Raw genomic sequence first — 10774 nt, 5'->3', positions numbered from 1 at the left:
GATCACAAATGCAGACATGGTTTTATGTTTATGTGGCGCGATGCAACGCAACACGTACAAAGACAGTATAAGTCATTATAATCCGTAATTATGTCCCCACTGGATGCAACAAATGCCTCGTTTATAATGGGTTTTAATGTTTTTGTCTCGTCGCTCCGGCCGGACAGGGCATCACAATATGGTAAGGGGCGTAACATTTCCGTCACACACTTTAGGTATACGGCCAATCACAACGCACTGGATAGCTGGCCAATCAGAGCACACCTTGCTTTTCAGACTGATGAGCTTTGTAAAAATCGATGTGTTTCAAAAAGGCGAGGCATAGAGGAGAAACAATAATGTACAGTATGTGGAAAATAATGTGTTTTTTGAAATTTAAACCGCATAAACATTTCATTACACCAAACACACAAAACAATGTTCTTTTTAGCAACATCATATGACCCCTTTAACAGTTGGCCATTGTACTGTTGCAGCAATGCAGTAGATGAAGTTGCAAATGCAGGGTTTTCTGGAAAAGATCAGACAAAAACACAAAATTTTATTATTTTTTATTGAAACCTCAGAAACCAAAGAATTATTCAGTATCTGAGTTCAAAACAGATTGATCTGAAAAAAGGAATAATCACATGCTTTTCAGTCATATAATGTGCCCTGTGTTTGATTTTATTTAAATTTAAATTGTACAATTTTGTGCAAGGCTAATTAGTAATACTTTTACATCATCCCACATCAGAGGTTTTTTTTTGTAGCTATAAACTGGACTGAGAGCACTGATATGTACATATGAAAAACTCAAATAGTCTCATAGTTATGTCTCACACTCCATGCTTTTTAGTGTTTTTGTTCCTGTAGACTTGAAAGAATAATGGTGTCCATCTGTGTCTTGATAAATCCTCTAGATTAATAGCAATTCATAGGTGAGTGCAGGTGAATTGCAGTCTGTGTTTTACACTGCAGCAGTACTTGCAGTGTGAAGACCATCTGAAGGGTTCTTTTCATAGATCATCTGTTCCTTTCATGCATAGTCATTCTAAAATGGAGTTGGACAGACACCTGCTGACAAGCAGTCAGGCCTGGGCTTTCAAAACTTGATGTACACACAATAGGTCACAAAAGCAATGCAACTCATAGTGCAACTTAGAACTTTCTTCTTTTACCTTTTTGTACCCGACAAACTTCGTTCTGTAGTTTAACGTGGCCTCAGTGTATTTTGTACAGTGATTGAAAGATTTGCGAAGGAGTACAACCATGTCATATTTTTCTAAACCTTCCTCATGCAATGTAACTCTTACCTCAGCAAGCTAATTCTTTTTCTACTAGCATATTGCTCTCTCTCATTTGTGAATTAGAGTGGGTTAATTGTCTAATTAACTCCTGGCATCACTGAAGTTGTTGTTGAAATATGTTGTTTTATGTGTATTTGTTGAAAATAGTGAATCAAACAGTAAAATGTTACATAATGGTTTATTTTCAACAATTTCATGCATAATACATATATTCTGAAATTCAGTTAAAACATTTTAAAGATCTACATTCTATTCTGCATTTCAGCTGAAGGCAAAACCTTAAGCGAACCTGACTGCTATTATTAGGATAACTTTGAATAATCTTTTTGGATGTCAGTGACATTCAATGTTGTGGTCAAATTTAAAATTCAGATTTTTCTTTAATATGTCTGTATGCTCTACCCATTTGTGTAAGGCCGTAGATAAATATTCTTCAGTTCTCTGGTGTTCTGCTTCTCTCACAAAACCTGTTTCGCATAGTTGAAAATCTCCTAATGAGCTTTTTTGAGAGACGGCACTATGATGTCTTCAAAGAGTGTCTACCCTTTTCCTTTGCTTCTATTTTTTTTTTTTTTTCCTTTTTGAGGGGTAAGATTAGAGAGTGGAGCAACAGCTGGGATGGGAACTAGAAACCAAGTAAATTCTTAATCAGCTCAAGCTAATTCCATTTAACACTGAAAAATACTTACATTTTGCTTGCACCAGAAGGCACAATTTTCTCCAGTTGCTGTTCTGTAGAGAACATGGGTGGAAATATGTGTTCCTTCTTGTGTTTTCTAACTAATTGTTTGTGGGTTCACAATGACGCAGTCCTTCTGTAGTTATTCTGAAAGAGGAATAGAGACTTCAGTGTTGTGTTGACTGACTGAGACAGCTTCTCAACAGAGAGACAGCAGATTTTCCTTCATTATTCATTGACTCAGCATATGGTGGGGATACTTCAAGTCCCTTTCATTCTGACATGCCTCCCATCCACCAAACCACTTATGGCTATCATATTATCACCATAAGAACACACTTAAAAAACATGTTACACACAACACTTGGAACTCTAACTCTGTGGTATGCAAGAAACTAGGTCATTTTACCACTCTCATATACATTTATTTAATTTCATTATGATATTGTAAAAGTCCCCTGCATTTTGTACCTAAGAGGATGTTGTAAAGCAGTAAAAATGTTTGACTTGGGAAATGTGTTTAGCATGAACACTAATGAAGCAGGTAATGTGTGCAAAAGAACGTCTTTGAGACTTTTGTCCCTAACTCGCTAACCACATTGTCAGATAACCTTGGATAGCCTATTATTGTAACAGATCAAATTAGCTCTAGTTTAACTTAAAATGTGCTGTATAGTTCCTTTTTTAATACATTTTCTACACATTAATAAAATATTCAAAATAAAAAAATCTAATTTGAATGTGAAGTGATTTTTTTATGCACCATTGCAAGTTATGTCGCTGAATAAAATCCTGATGAACAGATTTGTTAACATAAACCCTAATATTAACAGGGGTTTATACGACAGTTATCAGCCCCTCAAGTTGTATCCTTCTGCACTTGGATGTTCAACTGTATCGTTCCGCTTGTCTGTGTTTGGGCTCTAGACCAATTGTTTTAGTCTGTGCAATTCTGCTGAGGATATTTCAGGATTTTCACTTTCTGCAAATTACATCGATATACCAGTGGGTAACGACAAGTTTACGAGTGAGTCATTCATTCATTCGCTCAAGCAATTCGTCTAAAACACTGATTCATTCGTGAACAACTGTGCTGCTCGCAGACCAGTAACAGCCTACTTTGAATTCGTTTGGAAGTGACTGGCAATATTACATCTAAAATGTAAGTTAGTCAGTATTAACTTATTGTTTATTGGACTGTAGTGAAGATTAAACGAAGTTTTGCGAAGCACAGAGGCTTACCTTTACCTTAGGGCAGTGGTTCCCAAACTAGGGGGCGCGGCAAGGCTGAGGGATAATGTAGGCTGCAGTCAGCAGATTATTTTGAAAAAGAAACCTCTGCAGGGTGATAAAGACTACACTACACAATTTTCCCCCTTATCATGCGGACACTTGCCTGATAAGTAAATAATTGAATGCAAAATATTAATTTGACATATTTTAATTCCCTCAATATGACTCGATCGCTACTTTATCAGTTGTAGCAGTTGTGGTTGTATCAATAACAGACCACTAGACTGCACAATTGAAGAATGAGTTGTATTGCAGGGAGCCATGTAGAAATATAAATGAACGAGGTTCTGCTCTAAGCTAAGTTACAAGTTTGTGAAAATACTGCCAGTGCCAGGTAAACATAAAGCAGATTATGAATATACTTAAGATTCACAAATAAGAGCGGTGTGATGTGACAAAAAGCAAATAGAACCCAGTGAAGTTCTCTGCTGTGGATGCCATGCTATGCGACATGACAAATCCATGACAGTAAACTGATGCTGTTCTATTTCTGACGGACTCCAGCGCTCTGACACAAAGAACAATTTCAAATATTCATAAGAGAATGGTGAAAAAAAATAGTTTCCTCAAAAATATGAAGCAGCACAACTGTTTTCATCATTAAAATAATCAGAAATGGTTACTGAGCACCAAGTCAGCATATTAGAATGATTTCTGAAGGATCATGTGACACTGGATACATTTACATGCAACCAAATAATTCGCTTGTAATTGGATTGACGGCTCAATCGGACTGAAAAGCCTTCATGTAAACTCCTTAATCAATCCGATTGAGCTCGATCGGATTGAAGGCGGTGGTTTATTCCTTTTCTAATACGATTGAGAGTGCATGTAAACACTCAATCGGATTGAACCCGAAAGGTCTGCGCATGTGCAATGACGTAGAAATAGCGTATGACGTATGATGCGCGGAACGAGCGATTCTTCCTTTTGAATAAAGTGTTGTATAAATGCGTGTCCTGTCATTATAAAACTCTCCTTTCACTCAATTGAGCTCGATCGGAATGAAATTTCGATCAGATTGAAGGGGGTGGTTTATTCCTTTTCTAATACGATTGAGCGTGCATGTAAACACTCGATCGGATTGAACCCCGAAACTGAAAGAACTGCGCATGTGCAATGACGGAGAAATAGCGTAATGACGTATTACGCGCAGAACCAGCGGTTCTTCCTTTTGAATAAAGTGTTGTATAAATGCGTGTCCTGTCATTATAAAACTCTCCTTTCACTCAGCAACTGTGAATTTTAATAATTAAATGTAGCCTTGGTGAGCATAAAATACTTTCCAAAAAAAAAAAAATAGATTGGGGGACCTTGAAAATATTTTTCTCTACAAAAGGGAGGCCCAGCTGAAAATGTTTGGGAACCACTGCCTTAGGGTATAGGGTTTATTACACAAAGCTTATCAACATGTGGCATAGTTTGTGGCCATCTGGCAGTGAACATTGGGCTTTATTTGTAAATTGCGGTATGTATATATATATATATATATATATATATATATATATATATATATATACAGTATCTCACAGAAGTGAGTACACCCCTCACATTTTTGAGTGTTAAAGTGATTATTACGTTTTGAATATGGATATTTTTCTTACAAAAACGCATCGATTCTCTACAGTAGGCCTTTGTTCAATAGGCCTTTTTTTTATCATAGCGATTAAAGCAGCTGCTTAAAAAAAAAGTAAGAGCAGGTGTGACCATTTCTAACATCAATGTATGAGGCTTCCGCTTTCATTTTTTTCCAGATATTTTAGTTGTACAAAAATAGCTTAATTCCGTGTCGAAAAATAAGGTGAATAGTGCTTAAATGTGAAATGTGTCATTTTTACAAGCTTCGGAGCTTCGGTGTCGAACGTAACATCACCATTGAACTGTTTTATGTAAATAACACACTTGCAATCGTGACGTTGCTCTGAATATGCACGGACTCTGAATAAAAAATTCATGTGCTCCTGTAGGAAATGCCCCCGAGGTAAGATGAAAATTGCAAATCACTTAATATTACTTAACTGTTTTACGATAGTAATATGATTGGTTTGCGAGTGGTGTGTGTATGTGTGTGTGTCACTGAAAGCAGTGCATTAATATAGAACTGTGATTAAACTGATTTGGAACTAACAAGGCTCTCTCTCTCTCTCTCTCTCTGTATATATATTTGTATGTGTGTGTGTGTGTGTATATATATATACACACATATATGTGATTGTTGAGATGGAGACACGGTTACGGCCATGGAATTTTATATACTGTTTATTTGTTATTTGTGCTACTCTCCCATTTTGTGCGTCATACATTTCACGGCCATAGACACACTCTTGCTAGGTGTTAATTTATAATCTAAAAATACATAAGAAATCCTCTTTGTACATGATTCTGTTCACCATTACAGCTGTAATAACCCATTTTATCTACTTGAGGCGGGTGGACAGCAGTCTTGAACTGACTTGCTAGGGCTTGAATTAAAGTGTGCTTTCAATGCTTTCTAGGCGGTATGAGGTAGAGATTAGAGCCACGCCACAGGTATTTACAGAGCACAATTAAAGTAGCCTGATAATGCACTTTATGGCCCGATCACCAACCGAAAGTGTTGAACCCCCTGGCCTCAGAACTTCATCACTATATTATCAGAGCTCTAGGTCCCTGCATGCACCGTGCCCAGGGTGAGCCTGATGTAAGTAGGCAGAATACACCACCCCCCAATTCTTCACAAGTCACTGAACGCTGCAAACTAATCACTCCTGACAGCAGAATAAGAGGCTGAGCGGCTGCCTGTAGGAGGACTCACTAATGGCAGCACACACACAGGGGTTAAATCAGAAACCAAGTTCAAATCTCTGAAACAGCTTCAACAGAACCAGTGGAGGTACGTTCTGTGGCACATGCACATGTTGTGGAGGAACACTGGCAATTGACATACATCTGAAGGTAAGCTGCATCCATGCAGTTGCAGGTGATTCCTATACAGAAAAATTAATAGTTTGCTAAAAGAAGTAATGTGTCTTTATTTGTAGTTTTTTTTTCCTGAACTTGACAGGTCAGTGGAACTGAGAAGTGAAACAAACGAGTTATATGCTTTTAAAGAATGCAGTCATTTACACTTCTTTAATTAGCCTGTAAAGAATGATTTTTTTTTTAATATGGGGTGATCAAGCAGGCAAAGCATTGAAGCTTATTTTTAATATTATGATACTACCTGTCTTTAAAGATTTATTACAGAATAAGATTATTTATATCCATCCTGACTTAACGGCTCATTTAGGCTGCAATATAAATGGTAAACTAACTGAAATAATAAGCATTCTTCATCGTTACGTGATATATTAGTCATTGTTTTGATTGTTTGCCTGTAGAATAGTGTCATACCGGAGGCACATTCAAACAGAAAGACAATAAGTTTATATTGCACCTCATTTTGTGACGTGTGACAATTGTTGACAAAATATTGCTTGGATTTCTAGGGCACACTTCAGCTTGATATATGAAATATAGCTTTGCAGAAAAGGAACTTTTAGTACAAAAGCAGGCTTTTCTGAGTTCCTCAGCCATGTTGGAATTTATGCTCTCGGGCAACATCAACCTTCTTGTATTGAGCATGTTCAAGCTTTTCTCCTTTTGTCAAGATGTCACAACGTTCGGTGCAAAAACCACAAAAGTGCCCTTTAGGGCTGGAAACTCAATAATAAGTATAGGCCTGAGGCCTTTTATGGGAGGCATTATTTTGCAACTGTTTTGTCTTTTTGCCTCAATATGGTCCAGGCTGAACCCAATCCTTGTGTTAGATCATTCTATTTCAAGCTTTCTGTTGTCAGCTGGAAAAGATTCAATACTTTTGACGTTGTAATATAAAAGATTGGAAACAGAAGTTAAGAAATTATACTGATCTTCATATGACCATCTTAAAAACCCTTCAAATGTTTCTTCCTAAAAGAAAAATGAAGTAAGGTTGGTTATTTTCGTTCATGTTCTCAAAAGCAGAAGTAAACATGTACATTCAGCCATGATCTCTACTCATCTCTTTCTTTCTCAAGCTACTTGCTTATGTATTTTGAGTAATTTAGGCTGATATTCTGAACAATGTCAACAGTACTGACATAGTCATGTGTTTAGACTACCTAACAATGTGATGTACTTGTGTTAACAAGACTGCTGCCATAATTTAAATAAAAACCTGAGATGCATTAGATAATGGTCGAGAGATAGTTCACCCAAAACTGAAAACTGTCATCATTTACTCAGCCTCAAGTCATTCCAAAAATTTATAAATTTCCACCTTCTGCTGAACACAAAAGAACATATCTTGAAGAATGCTGATAACCAAAGTGTTTTGGTTCCCATGGACTTCTGTTGTATTTTTGGTCCATAAAATGGTAACTGAAACTCTTTATTTAGTCTCATTCTTCAAAATATTTTCTTTTGTGTTCCACAGAAGATAACTATCCTTACCTTAACATTACATTAAATCAAAATAATATACACTGCTCAAACTGTAGTGCTCGCTACCAATGTCTCAAAAAAAGGAGATTATTTAAATTATTGAAATATTAGTCAGAATTAAGTGGTTATTTAAGAAAATATATGCTTATTTTCTTTGTTTATTTATGATGTTGTTGTTCAGTTTTCTTTAACCCTGATCTTTTAAATGAAAGAATTGGAATGAAGCAACAAGCACACTTACTGCGATTCAATTGGTAATCAGCTCAACAGGAAATTAAGCAAAACCCCAGTGACAGCTTATAATAAAAACGCACCATTGTTACATAAATATTCAATTAATTTAAGAAAATTATGAGAACAATTCTTCAATTAAGTAGTATAGTTTATTAGCCTATGTAGGCTGTTGAAATTATGGTGAGGTGCGGTCTATGTATTTTGACTTTATTCTAATTTTAAACATGGCTAATTCAATTAAAATTTTAAATCTGTGTTAGAAGTCTATTTATAAAAGCACACATTTTCATACATTACTTTACACCTCTCATAGTATACTGATCTATGTCTAAGTGTGACAGATGGGTGGGGTGAGTGTGAAAACAGGAAGCTCAATTTCAAGGTTCAACACAAATTCATGTTACTGTAACCTTGCATCTTTTCTAAAATGGGTAGTTGCCTGTTTTGAGAAATATGTCCCTCCAAATGTCTAAAAATTAAATGCACAAATCCTACACACAAAGTTTACCTCATACTTGGTTTGACGTGAAACAGTATACAAAAAAGAGGAAGAAGAAATGGAAAAGGTTTAAATTACTCTGTGAATTACCCAATTCTTCAGTCACAGCGGTATTGCGAGTTAGGAGGGAGTAGGTCCATTTATGGCAGAGCACAGAACATTCACTGGTCCCTCCTCTTGTTTTCATAGCACTGTTCTGATACATTTCATTAGAATGACTCATGAGCTACAGTTGTGACTGAGAACGGCCTGGGCTATATTTGGATTCAGAGGCAGCCTGCTTTATTTTTCATTAGAGGGGCTACACAAACCCAACGCCCTTATGTTTCCAAAGCACTCTCTGTGCCTTTGGGCTGTGCAGATTGCTGCTTCTGAAGGATCCAGTCAGAGGACCGAACGTCAGAAAGAAAGATGATGGAAGATGCTGATAGAGAGAGATAATTTTTGAGTCTGCCTTCCTTGGATTAGCAGTATTGCCTCAGCATAGATCTTTAAAGTTGGGTGTGGATAACTTCCTGTTTCACTTGGTTGACTAAGAGAAGTTCAAGTATTGAACGTGCCCGAAATAAATGTTCAGTTCCGCATTTCTCATTTTTCCATGCTTGATAGATTAAAGCACATAGTCTTTGTGCTGCTACACTGCGTGTGTGTTGTGTATATATATATATATATATATATAATTTTTAAGTTAAACAGTAATATACACAATAATATATTGGTCAGTAATATTTTTTTATTTTCTTTTTTCATACTTTTCCAGCAAGGATGCATTAAATAGATCAAAGGTGACTGTAAAGCCATTTATAATTTTACAAAAGTTTTCTATGCATTATATTTATGCATTTAGCAGATGTTTTTATCCAAAGAAACTTACAAAGGAGGAACAAAACAAATCATCAAAGAGGCAAAAATATTTGTAATATAAAATGCCAGTTTTTTTAGGCAACTAGATTAAGAAGCAAGCTTTTTTTATTTATGATGATTTATTAATAATTATATATATAAGACTTATTTGTAAACCTAAATTTATGTTTAGGTAATGGATGTGCCTTTACTCTGGAATTTAAAGTGAATTTTATGTATCTAGTTACATTTTTAATTATTGTATTTATTTTTATTTTGGAAGAATAAAATATTGTATGATAATTAGTCTAAGAATGTCGTCTAAGAATCATAAATAAAAATGTATAACAGGTGAAAAAAAAAGTAAAATATATATAAAAATTGTAGAGTAAAAAAAATTATCAAAAATTGCAGATATTTACTTCTATTTCAAATAAATGCTGTACTTTTGGACTTTTTATTTGCCAAAAAAAAAAAAATCCTGAAAAACAATGTATTGCAGTTTCCACAACAATTTTAAGCAACACAATGTTTTCAACAATGATAATAATAAGAAATGTTTCTGAATTGCAGTATTAGAATGATTTTTGAAGGATCATGTGACACTAAAGTCTGGATTAATGGCTGCTAAAATTCAGCTTTGTGAGACAGTTATTGTAATAATAATAGGAGTGTCACGAATCAGGCCTCTGTGGCTCTCTCCGACGGCCTCCGGAGGGCACCCTCTCCCGAGTACTAACGTTCATGGACTACATTTCCCATACACCCCGTACCGGGAACTGATTACTGGCACAGGTGTTTCCCCTTAGCTTCCCTATTTAAGCAGCTCCCAGACTCTCAGTGTTTGCGAAGTCTTGTATTGCCCCGGCTACATTTCTGAGCGTTTATCCCCTGTCTTGTCATCTCTTGTGTATTACCTCGGACTGTTCTTACTAGTGTGATTCTCTGCCGCCTGCCCCGACCCTCGCTCTGCTACTGTTTATTCTCCTGGATTCTCCCTGCTCTTCGTGACGCTGTTGACTGATTACTGCCTGTTTAACTCTGACACCAGACAGTTACCTCTTTTCTTGGTTACATCATTAGCGCTGAGGGGGTAGCGATGGATGACAGGAAGGTACAGTCTGTGCTCAACTGGCCTCAACCGACGACTGTAAAGGAACTCCAGCGCTTCTTGGGCTTTGCAAATTTCTATAGACGTTTCATTCGTGACTTCAGCACCATTGCAGCACCTCTCACCTCCATGCTAAAGGGAGAGAAGCGACGGCTACTTTGGTCACCATCGGCCACCAGGGCATTTCAACGGCTAAAGGAACGCTTCACCTCCGCGCCCATTCTTCACCATCCTGACCCTGAAGTAGAGTTCTTCGTGGAGGTGGATGCATCCAACACAGGCATCGGAGCCATACTCTCTCAGCGTCAGGGTAATCCCCCCAAACTCTTCCCCTGTGCCTTCTACTCTCATAAACGCAACTCTGCAGAACAGAACTATGATGT

The sequence above is a fragment of the Sinocyclocheilus anshuiensis genome, unplaced genomic scaffold, assembly GCF_001515605.1.
Source record: "Sinocyclocheilus anshuiensis isolate Anshui unplaced genomic scaffold, SAMN03320099.WGS_v1.1 scaffold1576, whole genome shotgun sequence".
Taxonomy (NCBI): domain Eukaryota; kingdom Metazoa; phylum Chordata; class Actinopteri; order Cypriniformes; family Cyprinidae; genus Sinocyclocheilus; species Sinocyclocheilus anshuiensis.
This window is presented reverse-complemented; position numbering follows the sequence as displayed.